Source organism: Macaca fascicularis, chromosome X (assembly GCF_037993035.2).
Source record: "Macaca fascicularis isolate 582-1 chromosome X, T2T-MFA8v1.1".
NCBI lineage: Eukaryota > Metazoa > Chordata > Mammalia > Primates > Cercopithecidae > Macaca > Macaca fascicularis.
This window is the reverse complement of record NC_088395.1, coordinates 106377280-106395357: the sequence shown is the minus strand read 5'-3', so window position 1 is coordinate 106395357 and position 18078 is coordinate 106377280. Positions and strand designations below refer to the sequence as shown.

The 18078-nt window shown below is 35.7% G+C and overlaps 1 long non-coding RNA gene across 1 annotated transcript in view; it reads left to right on the top strand.

The window, feature by feature from the left end:
- LOC123571205 (uncharacterized) overlaps positions 1-18078 on the top strand; it is a 166608-nt gene that overhangs the window by 52839 nt on the left and 95691 nt on the right. Inside the window, exons 2-3 of the long non-coding RNA XR_006695383.2 lie at positions 4658-4852; positions 17040-17162. This is a non-coding gene — a long non-coding RNA (uncharacterized lncRNA). The remainder of the gene's footprint in view (positions 1-4657; positions 4853-17039; positions 17163-18078) is intronic.

Genomic DNA, 18078 nt, shown 5'->3' with positions numbered 1-18078 from the left:
TAAAGTGCTCCACATCATTAATCATCAGAGAAATGTAAATCAAAAACATAATAAGATACCATCTCACCCCAATCAGAATGGCTATTATTAAAAAGTCAAAAAACAGCAGATGCTGGCCAGGCTGCAGAGAAAAGGGAATGCTTATACATTGTTTGTGGGAATGTAAATTAGTTCAAACACTGTGTAAAGCTGTGTAATAGTTTGGCGATATCTCAAAGAATGTAATACAGACCTACAATTTGACACAGCAGTCTTATTACTGGTTATTTATCCAAAAGAAAACAAATCATTCCACTGAAATGGCACTTGCACTTGTATTGCAGCACTATTCACAATAGCAAAGACATATAATTAACCTAAGTGCTAATCAATGGTGTATCAGATAAAGAAAATGTGGCACATATACACCATGGAATACTACACAGCAATATAAAGCAATGAAATCATGTCCTTTGCAGCAACATGGGTGGAGCTGGAGGCCATTATCCTAAGCAAATTAACACAGAAACAGAAAACCAAAAAACTCATATGCTCACTGATAAGTGATAGTTAAACATTAAGAACTCATGAACATAAAGACAGCAACAATAGATACTAGGAACTATTAGAGGGAGAAGGAAGGGAAGGGGAAAACAATTGAACAACTAACTATTGGGTATTATACTCATTACCTCAGTGATGGAATCATTGATAGGCCAAATCTCATCATCACACAATGTACTCATGTGACACACCTGCACCTGTACTCCTGAATCTAAAATAAAAATTGAAATTGTTAAAAAATGGGAAAATAAAAGTCACTATGAAAATTTTTAAAACAAGAAGTCTCGAATTTAAAGTGTTTTGAGTATAACTTAAATATTAAAACAGACAAATGTGTGTACAAGTTAATACATTTTAACATTGCTTTAATGGGGTAAAACATGTAATAAAATGCATCACTTTTGAAAAGATGTACATCCAAGTAATTACCAACTCTGTTCAAAATATAAAACATATTCATCACCTGAGAAAGCTCCCTCTTGTTCTTTCCAATTAATTATTTTCACCTAAGCAACTGCTATTTTAATTTCTGTCACCATATATGGTTTTGCTTATTCCTGAACTTAATATGAATATAAGCAAACATTAAATACTCTTTTGTGTCCAAATCCTATTGCTTAACATAATGCTTTTGAGATTACCCTGATATTTTTGCATATATGAAGAGTTTGCTACTTTTTACTGGTGAATAGTATTCCTTGTATGAATATACCATTTTTTAAATTATCTTACTGATGGAAATTTGGGTTGTTTTCAGTTTTTTGCTATTATGGATAAAGCAACTATAAAAGTATATTCTTATTAAAAGTAGAGCAAGACTTTTTATTAAACCCCCAAAATACATGTTTATAAATGATTTGAGAGCAATTGACCTTTTGCCCTTTGATTTTTAGATAAAACTCAAGAGTCTTGGATTGGTTAGCCAGGAGATGTTGCAAATGAAAGCAACCAGAATAAGAAAACTTGAAATTATACTATTTAGGGTTAAATACATTGCATCTTTATTGTAGGAAGAGAAGATTTAGTGGCTGCATGATACCTCTTTCCAAATATTTAGTGGGATATTCTTTGGAAGAAGGAGTAAACTTCTTCTGTCACCCTAGAGAATAGTCTTTGGACCAATGAGTCAGAGGGCAAATTTAGACTTACAAGAAAGATCAGTAATAATAATTATAATTGAGATGTAATTGGCTGCCTATGATGGTAAAGTGTTCTTCATCCCAAAGCATATTCAAGCTGAGATGGGCTGACCACCTGTTAGGAATGTTTTAGAATCAAATCATTGTTTGAATGGATAGTTGAGCAAAGTGAAGTCTAGGGTGTCTACTAAGAGAATTCTCTAATCTTGTGTGTGTATTATTCTTTTTCCTGATAAGTCTCCTCATGGATCCGATGACATTGCAGTTAATATTTTAATGACGTCGATGGATAAATAAGAGCCATATAGTGCAATGCCCTATTTCTTCTACTTTTGAGGAAGTTTCCACTGTCAGCTGTATAACCAAATCAACTAGATTGTTGTTTTGAGCTACGAGCCAGGGATAGAGGAGGAGCAGAAAAAGTATCAAAATAAGCTGTAGTGCTCATTTATACCCGTTGTAAATTAATTATTAGAATAATTTTTACTTGAGAACTGACTTTAGTGGAAAAAATTGGCAAGGACAGGAGAAAAGTTAAGTGCCCAAAGGTAGGAGAAAAGAAGACAAAAGAGAGTCCGGGCGCAGTGGCTTAAGCCTGTAATCCCAGCACTTTGGGAGGCCGAGGTGGGTGGATCACCTGAGGTCGGGAGTTTGAGACTAGCCGGACCAACATGGAGAAACCCCGTTTCTACTAAAAATAGAAAAAATTAGACGGTGTGGTGGTGCATGCCTGTAATCCCAGCTGCTCGGGAGGCTGAGGCAGGAGAATCGCTTGAACCCGGGATGTGGAGGTTGCCGTGAGCCGAGATCGCGCCATTGCACTCCAGCCTGGGCAATAAGAGCATAACTGTATCTCAAAAAAAAAAAGAAAAAGAAAAAAGACAGAAAAGAAAATGCTGGCAATTTCAGAGGCGAACTATGCTTACCCATTTGTCAGAATGTCTGTGGATAAGCAGCTGTCATATGCTTGGTTCCTCATCAGAAGGCTGAATCTTCTACAATTTCTAGCTTCTTAATCATTTTTACTCTGGTATTTGACACTTCTCTTTGTTTTTCATTCCATTCACTATTAATATGTTGTGTGCATCACTGACAACCTTCTGAGATCCAGCTCTGATTTGGTACAACCCTGCCACAACAAATCCCTCAAAGGCTCCTAATTATCTACTGAACTGAATTAAAAACTCATTGTTTGGTGTACAAGACTATCTATGGTTTTGCTTCCATTGCTCATTCTAATGTTATAGCTCATGGCTTACCTTCATCTCTATGCCCCTCATTCCAGTTGAACTGCAGGTTGCTTCCTATAAACTCGATGTACTTTACTAACTCTATACATTTGTTCCTGCTATTCTACCCATTTTTGTCTCTGTGTATAAAATTTTTACCCATATTCTATAAAAGCTATCTGAAATACTACTTTGCCACCTCTGCCTTCGAGGTAACAATATTTACTCCTCTATCTGATCAATTAGGATACTATTTTTGCATCTCTTTTACATTAGTTATGTTTTTTCCTTTGTGATTTGCCTTTTAGTATTAAGTTGAACTTTATGAAATCATTAACATTCAACCATTTTGGCTCACATAAGGAGCATTTATGTGGTTCAATCTAAGTAATATATGACTTATCTCTCCTAATAGACTATAAGCTCCTTGAATCTCCCAAAGTGCCTACCAAATGCCTCCTATAATCTTCTTCTCCAGCATAATACTGTTTGTTGAAATGAATGACTAAATTATGTTCAAATTGAATCTCAATATTTAAGAATTCTTTGGTTGAGTCATTTATGTGGGAGTTTTTTATCCTCAAGATTTGTAACTAAAGAGCCTCCCATAAAAAGGCTCTGGATAAACCTTGACTGAATCAGAAAAGACAATTCTATGCATCACTTAGTAGAGTTATATAATCATTAAAGGTAAATTCAACTTTAGGATTTTATGATTTTAGTTGCAAAATGCTCTTGGTGCATAATTTGCTGTCTCACGAGTATATTTCAACTGGATTTTATATCCCATACAACATTCCTATTCTTTCAGGATTTGTGATATAGAGCTTTCTCCAAGAGGCAAGATTCACCTCAATTCTAAGCACAAACTGGGAATTTCTTTATATTTATTCCCTTTGTATTTGCTATAGTGATCAGCATCCATTTCCTGATGCAACCCTCCATCTTAGTTGTATTTGTTTTTCAAGTACTTAGGCCAGTGTGTCTATCCACAAAGACTTCAAATTTGTTTTTAACTCTTCTCTGTACTTTTAATACCTAACACAGTGCCTGGCACATCATAGGCCCTCAGTTAATTAATGCTTGCTAAAAGGGGGAAGAAAAAAAGTAAGTGAACATAGTGAAACCCCGTCTCTACAAAAAGTACAAAAAATGGCTGGGTGTGGTGGCATGCACCTTTAGTCCCAGCTACTTTCGGGTCTGGGTTGGGAGAATTGCTTGAGCCTGGGAGATGGAGGTTCCAGTAAATCGAGTTTGCACCACTGTACTCCAGCCTGGGCGATAGAATGTGACTCGGTGTCAAAAGCAAACAAACAAATACAAAAACACATGATTAAAAAGAAAAACAATCTCCCTTGGGAGAAAAAATTAAATTTGTGTCAATTAATCTTTTTTACTTCAGGTTAAAGGAAATTCCTCAAAAAGGGCATACCCCAGCCACTGGAGTGGCAATTCCAACAATGTAGATTAAACACACAGGCTCAGGATTTTTAAGTCAGCACCTCCAGTTTGCTTGAAATGGAGCTCTGCAAGCAGAAAAGATGCACAGCGTGTGTATAGGATATGAAACTATCCTACTGAGATTTTATGGCTCAGTGACATTACTTATCTTACATTATAAGATTAGAAAAGATCTTATAGGCTGCAAAACAAGAGTGTTCTACTTTCCTCTTTATGAAATTATGAATTGCTACTTTTTAAAGTGTCTCCACTACTGATAGGTAATATTATGCTCATTTTTTTCAGCCTGGGTAAGATAGACGTGATACATCTATCAATAAAGAAACTCAAAGAAAATATGGAAGCGATGGATCTTAGTCCTTTATACCAAGAGTTGCAATCTTTCCTTTTAATCAAGTAGACTCTAACTTCGTAGACCAGACCCAATTCTTCAGCTTTTCTCATCCCACTGTGTTGGAATCTGTATTGTATCTTATCAAGGTAAGTTCATGTCACACTGGCCTTCAGGCATTAGTGTATCCCAGAAATAGGAATATAAACCAGAATTGGAGAGGCATAACAGAGTCCAGAGCCAGAACAAAGAGATGTTGACACTATTGGAACATAAGAAAAATAAAATAATAGAGTTTGAGATGAGGTTAAAAGTCAATACTAGTCAGGGACCCAAAAGCAAGAAAAACATACAAGCCAGATACTATATTCAAGAAATAGGTTAAAACACTGTAAATAATCTGTGGAACATTCATAAAGTACCAAAAATAGAAATTGACATAAAATTTGCCTCCAAAGTAAGTTTTACTATAGCCTATAACAATGACCAGTTTACCTATGGTGAACAAGGCCCGAAAGTCTTAACTGTGCAGTGACTTGTCACACGTGAAAGAGATTTGGTTTGTTCCACAAATACATAAGTCCATTGTGTTATCCACTTACCCTCCTGACATTCGCCTTAAATCTGGGCCTTCATAGATTCACTGGTCTATGTATACTTTCTTTTGGTCTCTCAGATGAAGAATAAATATGGCTGAAAACCAGAGCTAGTTACTCCCTCCCCTTCCTCAAATCAAGACTACCCAGGAGATTATAGGGCCTATCTACCATATACCAGGAGTGACATAAAATAACTTATTAAGAGCTGTCTATCCCAGAAAAGGAACAGAAATGTGTCCTTCATCCACATTAGCTTTCAGAAGGGTGATAATAGCCTAGGCTCCATCTCATAGCTTGAAGTAAGAAAGGAAACATAATTTTTTGAGTTTCCATCATGTGGTAGGCACTGTGTCAAGCCTATTCGAATGTATTATCTCATTCAAGCTTCACGAACAGCCTGTCAAACTCCATATTAATACGAATTAAATGTATTGTTTCATAATTGCTTTCATAGTGCTCATTGTCTCTAAGTCACTTTGCGATGGGCAATATTTACAAATCTTTAAAAAACAAGATTTAGATTAGCCTTGGGAACATGAAATGATGCTGCAAATACAACATTGTTGCATTCCTTTAATGTTCTCATAAATGCTGCTAAGAGTAACAGAAGTTTGGGATAATTATTGTAGTAGGCTATATCCAATAATGTTAGAGGATTTCACAAATTCAGTTACTGCCAGTAAATGTTTGTAATTATTTTTTTGCATTGCAGTCATTTACTTGGAGCTAAACATTTTTATCATGATATATTATAGATAGAGACCAGAACTTTAGAGAGATGTATAGGTTTGTCTGTAGGTATATATAAACACACATACTAACCAACACTTAAGCATAATATTCCCTTTCCGGAACAAACCAATGATGACATTTTTGCCCAATCCTGGCCACCCCAAAATATACACTAAAGAAAAACACCAGATGTGCAATTGCATCAAATCTCCAACTCAGTTTAGATTTTACAAAGTACTTGACATACTGCAATTTCTCATGCTTGGTACATTGCAATTTCTGATACATATTACCTGAGCATTAATAAATACTTGTTATATGTTCTGAAGAACTGGAATAAAAGGCATGAGCCATTTTTACTCTTATTCCTTTTGTTTTGTCATAATTGTTTATCTAATTATGTTGAAATGGGTGCTGAAGGTAATGGTTTGTGGAAAGTATCGAAGAAGAAAAGTTCCAGAAAAATGTTAAATTGTTCTTTTTTTCTTAAATTGACTGAATGTCAGGGTTGCCTTTGGGGTATATTTTGCTTGCGCATGTTTATCCTGAAAAACCACATGACTATGTAAATTGAAGGAAGAATATAGCCCTTGAAGAGTTGAGGTAGGATCCTCAACTTAGTGCTTATGCTATCAAATTTTCCATTCGTCTGAGAATTTACCTCATGATTGGTGATTGGTTTAGTTTTCAGAATCCCTCTCTAGTATTCTGTTAGCAAAGATCTCTGCAGCACTTTAGCCAATGAGTGTCTTAGACTGATGTGCTTTGAACTGCAGCTTTCTCCTAGGAAGGGAGGTGATGCCACATAATGACTGAGAGTGCAAGCTCTGAACGAACTTGGACTTAATCCATTTCTAGACCATTTACCAGCTGTGTGACCCTGGGAAAATTAAGCTGTTTGTGATTCAGTTTCCTTATCTGTATAATATGATGAAAAACAGTAAATGTCTCATAGAGTTGTGACTTTGAAATGAAAGAATCCATACAAATTATTCGGCACAATGCATGGCACTCATTGTATATGGAAGTGAGTGAGATCACCCATGTAAGGAAAGATGTGTATATTATTTCTTTAAGAATAAGTATTTCTTTAATAGACGCAGTTTTGTGGGGAGTAAGAGAGATCTGAGGGCAGGGATTCAGTCTGGGGCAAGAGAATAGGCTAACTGGAAGGGATTGCATTAAAGTCCTGTTTTAATGTCCTTATTAAAGGTATTGTATTCTCTTAGATATGTTATCAAGTACATAGGTTAGAGTAGAATTAATTTGCCTTCATTTTTACCCCTTGGTTCTTCATATAGCATTATGCATTCTATGGGTGTTCAGCAAATGTTATGATGATAGAAAAATGGAAATTAGAAGGAGAGTACTTGGGTGTACTGCAAGAAATAACTCATAATACATGGCCAATAGTTGAATCCCAGAGGTTATGACTTTGAAGCCATCATAAATGTATTATATTAAAATAACTTTTCTCTGAAGGAGAAAATGTTGCTTTGCTCTGTAGAGGAGCACATATTTCAACCTCTGCATGACAGTAAGCACTAGTTAAAAAAAAACAAAAGTTATGTGATTTCCATTGGTGAACTGGATTGAAAATCACAGTTATTTGTTACCACTGTCTGATAATTTGTAGTTTTAGGAAGAAGATGCATTGAACACTGAGAACAAGTTTGCAATTCTTTTAGCACAGATGTCTTTTGATCTTTCTTCCCCCTGTTGGAATATATCCCACAAGGACTATTAGTTGCAAAAGAAAAACTATTTGCGAATAACAACAGATTAAAAGCAAAAATAAAAATTATAGCTACGTTCTTTAAAAAGGCCCTCTTATAGCTCATTTTCAGATTTTCAATGTGAAATTTTCCAGAAAATGAAAGAATAACTGACAGCTCTGTATCTGTAACGTTGTCAACTCTAGGGATATTTATGCATATATTAAATTTTAGAACACTTTGAATATCTTGTGTAATTTGCATCATGAGAACTGCTTCAGCTGTAAGCCCTTGTAATATTGATTTTGCTATTCTATTAATCTATATTAATAGAGAAAAATATGGGTGATACCTATATCTTCAAATATGATTAGTATGTCTGTTGTTTTCATCAACTTAATGTTGAAGTTCTTTCATATATTCAGTATTACTACAGGTTAATAATATTTCAACTTTGTATCTGATCCTGGAAAAATAACCTGTCATTGTTCAGTGACCCTGCTGACCGTAAAAGAATCTCTTTCAATTAAAGAAATAGACTGTCTCTTCCATTGACCTAGTCTAAAAGTAGGCCTTTGAGAGTACATTCACTCATTTATTAATCTAATACATATTTATTTATCACCAGCCATGTTTAAATCATACTTTTCGGTAAACGAGTAACTCTAATTCAAGTCAGAATGTGCTAACTCCTATAAAAGTGGTACAAATGGAATGCTATTCGAGTGAAGAAAGAGTAGTGATTACATTAGGAAAGGCTTCAATGAGAGTAGATTTAGAACTTCCTCCTAAATTTCTATAGAATAAAATGTATTATTATTGGAATAAATAATTATTTTAGTTTGAATTAATTAAGAGTAACATCCTCTGGGAGACTGAATAGACAGTCAAAATGAAATCATGGAAAGGTTTGACTAAGGAATGTGAACTTCGTTAAATTAGTAATGAAGGACTACTGAATATGGGGGGATTGTTGGAATAAAAATGTAGACCAACGTCGTGGCAATGGAAATGAAAAGATATGGAAAAGATAATTAATATTTAGAGGAATATGAGGGGTAAAAGAGACTGCAGTTAACAAAAAAAGCCTCTATTTCTCTTATAACTGATCAAAACTTATCTCCCCTTCTGCTAGTGTCTTAGACTATCTGGTAAACCCTCTTTTTAACACTGCCGTACAATATCCAATGTTGCCCTGTGAATGTAGGGAAGACGAAGTTTCTAAACTGTTTGGCTATTAATTTTAAAAGAGAAACAAATGACTATCACCTGAGAAAGCCAAGCTTTCTTTGTGATATTTTGATGATCTTGCTCAATGATGCATTTTTTTCTCTTGTAGCTTGTTGGCTTTAAAAATGGTTTATTATTTTATTTCTATGTAATAAATGAGCAGAAACATTTTAGGTGCTATAATCTTTATTACTTTCTAGAGGACTCTTAGCAAAAGAGATTATATAAAAGAACCAAGCAACAAGAAATAGTAGAAAATGCCACTTTTTTCCCCTCAGTAAAGGCCAAAATGGCAGAAATATAATCAAATCAAATGGCATGACTTCAAATTATGTGCCTCCTAAATAAAACTTTATATCCTTCTTCCTCCAACAGCAGGTCACAACCTCTTCATTTCCTTTCACTTCATTAAAAAGCCCTCAACATGCAGCCAGGTGTCCCTTTTGTTCAGCAGTTCGTTAAAGTACAGTCGCTTAACCACAGGGACTGAGAAATGCATTGTTAGGCCATTTCATCATTGTGAGAACCTCACAGAATGCACTTACCCAAATCTGGATTGTATAGCCCACTAAACTCCTAGGCTATATGGTATATAGCCTATTGCTCCTATGCTACAAACCTTTATGGCATATTACTGTACTGAGTACTGTAGGCAGTTGTAACATAATGGTCAATATTTGCATGTCTAAGCATATCTAAACCTAGAAAAGGTACGGTAAAACTACGGTATAAAAAATAAAGAATGATACACCTTTGTAGGACACTTTTCATGAATGAAGCTTGCAGGACTGGAAATTGTTCCAGGTGAGTCAGTGAGTGAGTGCTGAGTGAACATGAAGGCCTAGGACATTACTTTACACTACTGTAGACTTTATAAATATTGTATACCTATGCTACACTAAATTTATGAGTCTTTCTTCAATAATAAATTAACCTTAGCCTACTGTAATGTTTTTGTTTTACACATTTTTAATTTTTTAAAATTTGTTGGCTTTTGTAACAACACTTAGCTTAAAATGCAAACACATTGTACAGCTGTACCAAAATATTTTCTTTATATCCTTATTTTTAAGCATTCTTCTATTTTTAATTCTTAATTTCTTTTCACTTTTTCAACTTTTTTTTTGTTGTTGTTAAAAACTAAGACACAAAGACACATATATTAGCCTAGGCCTACACAGGGTCAAGATCATCAATATCACTGTCTTTCACCTCTACACCTTATCCCATTAGAAGGTCTTCAGGGCATGGAGTTTTCATGTCCTATGATAATAATGTCTTCTTCTGGAATAATTCCTGAAGGTCCTGTCTGAAGCTGTTTTACAGTTAATTTTCTTTTATAAGTAGAACAGGTACACTCTAATATAATGGTAAAAAGTATAGTATAGCAAACTCATAAACCAATAACATAGTTGTTTATCATCATTAAGTACTATGTACGGTACATAATTGTATGTGCTATACTTTTATATGACTTGCAGCACAGTAGGTTTGTTTTTACCAGCATTACCACAAACATGAGTTGTATAACATGAGCATTACCTTGCAGTACCATGTTACAATGGCTACAATGTCAGTAGGTAATAGGAGTTTTTCAACCCCATTATAATCTTATGGGATCACCTACATATATGTGGTCCATTATTAACTGAAATGTCATTATGTGGCACGAGGCTGTACTGGAATTTGCTGAGGGATGTTAATTCTACTTTTGGACATAATCAAATCATCCCTCTTACTCTCTAACTCATTGCTTAATAAGAGTGTCAATATATACGCTTGAAAAGCCAGTGCACAGTTGAGGATTTTCTAGTCCAGAATGATGCACCAAGAGTACATGAAATTCTGGGGTTTTCTGGAGGGTTTTAAATATTTTTAGTTATGAAGGCCAAACTCTGCAAGTTATAGGGGCATGGACTCACTACAACCCAGCAGTTATACTATATTTCTACTGCTGAAGTACTAAATGACAAATTGAAAGGCTTGCTTAGTGTTGTCGCTAAGTTGCATTTTCCCTTGTGCATATTCAGCAGTACCAGGAGACCAATATCTATTTCACACTCCAGTTCAGAGCAGCCTAGCACATCCTACTCCCTCCACCTGTGAAATGTGTTGCTTTGGTTGGTGCTTTGTGATTTTGTACCATGGATTACTTATGCCAATGTTGGGTGTTGCCTCTAGTTCCTACCAAGGTTCCCCTTAAACCCATTGCTCCTTTTTTTTTTATTTTAACATAATTACCTTGACTTCTGGTGAAAGGGCTATAATTCACATAGCTAATAAAGTTGTTAAGATATGGTATAATATTTATCCATCTTCATTAAATAGAAAAATAATAGGGTTGTTTAATGGGCAAGCTCGTTGCAGCCACTTTCCCAAGAAAAATGCATTTATTTACCTTTGCCTCAGTGATTTAGACATGGAAAAACAGTAGAGAAGGTAGAGAGACAAAAAAGAGTAAGATGTGAATCAAGAAGTGAAGGGATTTTTCAGTTACATTCCCAGCCCATGGAAACTGGGTGGTAATGGGCAATATTGTCAAAGGAAAAGTGATATGAGACAAAACTGACATAGGAATTAGGTATAAACATTCAAAATGACCAGATGGGACTCCAGTATGGGAACAGCAATTATTGTTTTTAGCTCCCCATCATCTAAACTAATTCCTGAGGCAATTGTTTAATTGGTAGTGTCCAGTTACCAATTTTTTTTTTTTTTTTTTTCACAGAGTCTCATTTTGTCACCCAGGCTGAAGTGCAGTGCTGTGAACTTGGCTCACTGCAACCTCTGCCTCCCAGGTTCAAGCAGTTCTCCTCCCTCAGCCTACAGATTAGTTGGGATTACAGGCATGCACCACCACATCTAACTAATTTTTGTATTTTTAGTAGAGATGGGGTTTTGTCATGTTGCCCAGAGTGGTCTCAAACTCCTGGCCTCATGTGATCTGCCTGCCTTGGCCTCCCAAAGTGTAGGGGGATTACAGGCAGAAACCACCGTGCCCATCCCCAAATTGTTGATAGCAGCAGCAAGCTGTGGTATCTGTGCTCAGTGATAGCAGCAGTGGTATCTTCATGGTATCAGTTGTGCAGCATGATTTTTGGTGGTATTCCTGATGGGCAGTCTCCAAACCTAGCACTCCATTTTGTTCTTAGATTAATCAGAGTTGACACATGTTTTTCTGGAAGGGAGAAGGGACTAAAAAGAGTCTTCTATGTGGTCTGCCTCATGTAATTCAGGCTTAGAAGGAAGGACTTCTCCAGTTAATGGAGGGATTGTTCTTCATTAGTTACTCACATTTTCACACAATTCCATCATTCAGAACAATATTTCTTTTGCTATCTAGTTACGTTCCATATTTTGTACCCCAGCAATGAGTGGGGGAGTAGGAAGTCTCTAAGAAACCCGATAAAAAGAAACACATAAAATGTTTAATCCATCTGACACTCAACAAAGTGAACAAAAATAAGCAATGGGGAAAGGACTCCTTATTTAATAAATGGCTAGCCATATGCAGAAGGATGAAGCTGGACCTCTACCTCTCACCATAGACAAAAATGAACTCAAGATGGATTAAATATTAAATGTGAACCTCAAACTATCAGAACCCTGGAAAAAAACCTAGGAAACATCATTCTGGATTTTGGCCTTGGAAACTAATTTATTACTAAGTCCTCAAAAGCAACTGCAACAAAAGCAAAAATTGGCAAGTGGCACCTAATTAAATAAAGGACTTTTGCACAACAAAAGAAACTATCAAGAGTAAACAGGCAACTTACAGATTTGGAGAAAATATTTGCAAACTATGCATCCAACAAATGCCTAATAGCCAGAATCTATAAAGAATTTAATTCAACAAGCATAAAACAAATAACCCCATTAAAAAATGGGCAAAAGACAGGAACAGACACTTCTGAAAAGAAGATAAACAAGTGGCCAAGAAACATGAAAAATATGCTCTATGTCACTGCTCATTAAAGAAACATAAATCAAAACCACAATAAGATACTGTCTCATACCAGTCAGAATGGCAATTATTAAAATGTCAAAAAGCAACAGATGCTCACCAGGCTCTGAATAAAAGGGACTGTTTATACACTATTGGTGGGAATGTAAATTAATTCATCCATTGCGGAAAGCAGTTTGGCAATTTCTCCAAGAACGCAAGACAGAACTACCATTAGACCCAGAAATCTCATTACTGGGTATACATCCAAAAGAAAACAAACAGTTCTACCAAAAAGAAATATGCACTCTTCTGTTCATCACAGTGCTATTCACAATAGAAAAGACATAGAATCAACCTCGGTGTTGATCAATGGTGGGCTAGATAGAGAAAATGTGATACATATATACCATGGATTACTGCATAGCCATAAAAATAATGAAATTATTATGTCCTTTATAACAACATGGATGGGGCTAGAGGTCATTATCATAAACAAATTAACATAGAAACAGAAAAGCAAGTACTGCATGTTCTCACTTGTGAGTAGGAGCTAAACATCTGGTATTTAGGGACATAAAGATGGCAACAATAGATACTGGGTACTGCTAGAGGGCAGAAAGAGGAATGTAGCAAGGATTGAAAAACTAAGTTTTGGGTACTATGCTCAATACCTGAGTGACATGATCATTCATACCCTAAACCTCAGCATCAGGCAATATACCCAGGTAACATACCCAGGTAACAAACATGCACATGTACCTCCTAAATCTAAAATAAAATTTGAAAAAATAATGTTCATTTATCCTCAGCCTGAAGTTAGGAAACACTGATCTGGAATAATACTAATGAATTGTAATAATAATTATGTTATGAATATCAGCAATAGGTACAAAAGAGCTAATATTTATTGTGTATTTCCAGCTATTAGAACAGTCAGTGTCTTTTACTTGCTTGTCCCTTTTAACAACAACTTTAAGAGGTAGGTTCTGTTATCTATTTATAGATGAGGAAACTGCAGGTTCAAAAAGTTAAGGAACTGACTCAGAGTTACTAAGTGGAGAAGCTAGAGTTAGACAGTAGATCTGTTTGATTTGAAAATCCAAGCTTCTGACAACTCTACCATCTTCAAATAAGAAGGATAGTAATGTGTTTTGTTATGTGTATGTATCTTATAATACATGTTTTAGAGGAAATATTAGGTAGAGGTAAAAGAATAAGGGGAAGTAGAAATGAAACTAGTAGTTTTATGTGCCAGTCACCTGTTGCTTTACATCTTTATCTCATTTTATCTTTACAACACACCAGAAAATTATAATATACACTATTTTTTAGAAAACTGGGGTTCAGAGAAATAAAGTAACCCGCCTAAGGACACAGAGCCCATAAGTAATTAAGCCAGAACACACACTCTTGTACGTCTGAATAAAATAGAAAACGCTGGTTATTACTAGTCTTTATAAATGTTTTATCTCTCGTTTGTCTACCTTGAGAAATTGCTCAGGTTATCAAGAAAGCCAGCCTTGTTAATGCATAAATCTGCTTGGTTGTTTTTGAACCAGAAATGGAATTTATTTATTTATTAATTTTTCCTTTTTACTAAATACCAGGATATTCTGGGGTAGGTAAGGTGTCAAATATGATAGCAATTTTGCCTTATTATAAAATAAAAAATAAGTAATACAGAGTTTAGGGTATTCTTTTGGTTATAATGCATTTTTTAACTTTTATTTTAAGTTGAGGGTTGCATGGGCAGGTTTGTTACATAGGTAAACTTGCGTCATGGGGGTTTGTTGTGCAGATTACTTCATCACAAAGGTATTAAGCATAGTACCCATTGGTTATTTTTCCCGATCCTCCCCTTCCTCTCACCCTCCACCCTCCATTAGGCCCTTGTGGGTGTTTTCCCCTCTATGTGTGGATGTGTTCTCACAATTTAGCTTCCACTTATAAGTGAGAACATGCAGTATTTGGTTTTCTGTACCTGTGTTAGTTTGCTATGGATAATGACCTCCGGCTCCATCCACGTCCTTGCAAAGAACATGATCTCGTTATTTTTATTGCTGCATAGTATTCCAAGGTGTGGTGTATATGTACCACAGTTTCTTTAAAAGGTCTGTCATTGATGGGCATTTATGTTGATTCCATGTTTTTACTATTGTGAATGGTGTTGTAATGAACATACGCAGGCATGTGTCTTTATAACAGAATAATTTATATTCCTTTAGGTATATACCCAGTAATGGGATTGCTGGGTCTCATGGTATTTCTGTCTTTAGGTGTTTGAGGAATCACCACACTGTTTTCCGCAATGCTTGAACTAATTTACACTTCCACCAACAGGGCATAAGCATTCCTTTTTCTCCACAACCTTGCCAGTATCTGTTATCTTTTGACTTTTTAATAATAGCTATTCTGAGTGTTGTGAGGTGATATCTCATTGTAGTTTTGCTTTGCATTTCTGTAATGATGAGTGATGTTGAGCTTTTCTTCATATGATTGTTGGCTGAATGTATGTCTTCTTTTGAAATGTGTCTCTTCACATAATTTGCCCACTTTTCAATGGAATTGCTTTTTTCTTGTAAATTTGTTTAAGCTTGCTATCGATTCTGGATAATAGACCATTGTCAGATGCATAGTTTGCAAAATTTTTTTCCCATCCTGTAGGTTGTTTGTTTACTCTGTTGATAGTTTATTTTGCTGTGCACAAGCTCTTTAGTTTAATGAGATCCCATTTGTCAATTCTTGCTTTTGTTGCAATTGCTTTTGGTGTCTTCATCATGAAATCTTTGCCCATGTCGATGTCCTTAATGGTATTGCCTGGGTTGTCTTCCAGGGTTTTTATAGTTTGGGGTTTTACATTTAAGTCTTTAGTCTATCTTGAGTTAATTTTTATTTATGGTGTAAGGAGAGGGTCCAGTTTTAATCATCTGCATATGACATTAGGAGTTATTCCAGCACTATTTATTGAATAGGGAATTGTTTCCCCATTGCTTGTTTTTGTCAGGTTTGTCAAAGATCAGATAGTTGTAGGTGTGTGGTCTTGTTTCTGGGTTCTCTATTCTATTCCATTGCTCTATGTGTCTGTTTTTGTACCTGTACCATGTTGTTTCATTTACTGTAGCCTTGTAGTATGGTTTGAAGTCTGGTAGTGTGACGTCTCCAGCATTGTTCTGTTTGCTTAGGACTGCCTTGGCTATTTGAGCTCTTTTTTGGTGCCATGTGAATTTTAAAATAGTTTTCTCTATTTCTGGGAAGAATGTCAATGGTAGTTTAATAGGAATAGCATCAAATCTGTAAACTGCTTTGGGCATTATTGCCATTTTCATGATACTGATTCTTCCTATCCATGAGCATGGAATGTATTTCCATTTGTTTGTGTCCTGTCTTATTTCCTTGAGCAGTAGTTTGTAGTTCTCCTTGAAGAGGTACTTCATGCCCCTTGTAAGTTGTATTCCTAGGTATTTTATTATTTTTATGGCAGTTGTGAATTGGAGTACATTCCTGATTTGGCTTTGGGTTAACTGTTGTGGGTGTATAGGAATACTAGAGATATTTGCACATTGATTTTGTATCCTGAGACTTTGCTGAGGTTGTTTATAAGCTTAAGAAGCTTTTGGGCTGAGACTATGAGGTTTTCTATATACAGAATTATGTCATCTGCAGACAGGGATAGTTTGACTTCCTTTCTTGGTATTTGGATGCCTTTTATTTCTTTCTCTTACTTGGTTGCCCTGGCAATAACTTTCAATACTATGTTGAATAGGAGTGGTGAGAGAGAGCATCATTTTCTTGTGCAGGTTTGCAAGGGGAATGCTTCCAGCTTTTGCCTATTCAGTATGATATTGTCTGTGGATTTGTCACATATGTCTCTTATTATTTTGAGGTGTGTTCATTCAATACCTAGTTTATTGATAGTTTTTAACACAAAGGAGTGTTGAATTTTATCAAAAGCCTTTTCTGCACCTATAGAGAAAATTTTGTGGTTTTTATATTTAGTTCTGTTTAAGTGATGAATCCCATTTCTTGATTTGCATATTTTGAACCAACCTTGCATCCCAGGGATAAAGCCTACTTGATCTTGTTGCATAAACTTTTTTTTTTTTTTTTTCCCCAGATGGAGTTTCAATCTCGTTGCCCAGGCTGGAGTGCAGTGGTGCAATCTTGACTCACTGCAACCTTCACCTCCTGAATTCAAGGGATTCTCCTGCCTCAGCCTCCGGAGTAGCTGGAATTACAGGTACCGGCCACCACACCTGGCTAATTTTTTTGTATTTTTAGTAGAGATGGGGTTTCACCATGTTGGGCAGGCTGGTCTCGAACTCCTGACCTCAGGTGATCTGCCCGCCTCGGCCTCTCAAAGTGCTGGGATTACAGGTGTGAGCCACTGCACCCAGCCTGCAAAAACTTTGATATACTGCTGGATTCAGTTTGCCAGTATTTTTTTGAGGATTTTTGCATCAATGTTCGTCAAGGATATTGTCCTGAAGTTTTCTTTTTTTGTTGTATCTCTGTCAGGTTTTGGTATCAGGATGATGCTGGCCTCATAGAATGAGTTAAGGAGTATTTCATCCTTTTCAATTTTTTAGAATAGTTTCAGTAGGAATGGTACAAGCTATTCTTTGTACATCTGTTAGAATTAAGCTGTTAATCTGTGTGGTCGTGTGCTTTTTTTGTTTGGTAGGCTATTTATGACTGCCTCAATTTCAGAGCTCATTATTGATCTGTTCCGGGATTTAATTTATTCGTGGTTCAGCCTTGGTTAATTTATTCGTGGTTCAGCCTTGGGAGTGTGTATGTGTCCAGTAATTTCTTCATTTCTTGTAGATTTTCTAGTTTTTGTGCATAGAGGTGTTCATAACATTCCCTGATGGTTGTTTATATTTCTGTGGAGTCAGTGGTAATAGCCCCCTTTTTGTTTCTGATTATGTTTATTTGAATCCTCTCTCTCTTTTCTTCTTTATTAGTCTAGTTAGCTGTCTATTTTATTAGGTTTTTCCAAAAAAAAAAAAAAAAAAAAAAAAAAAACCCAGCTCTTGATTTCATTTATCTTTTGAATGATCTTTCATGTCTCTATCTCCTTCAGTTCAGCTCCAATTTTGATTATTTCTTATCTTCTGGTAGCTTTGGAATTTGTTTGCCCTTGGTTTTCTAGT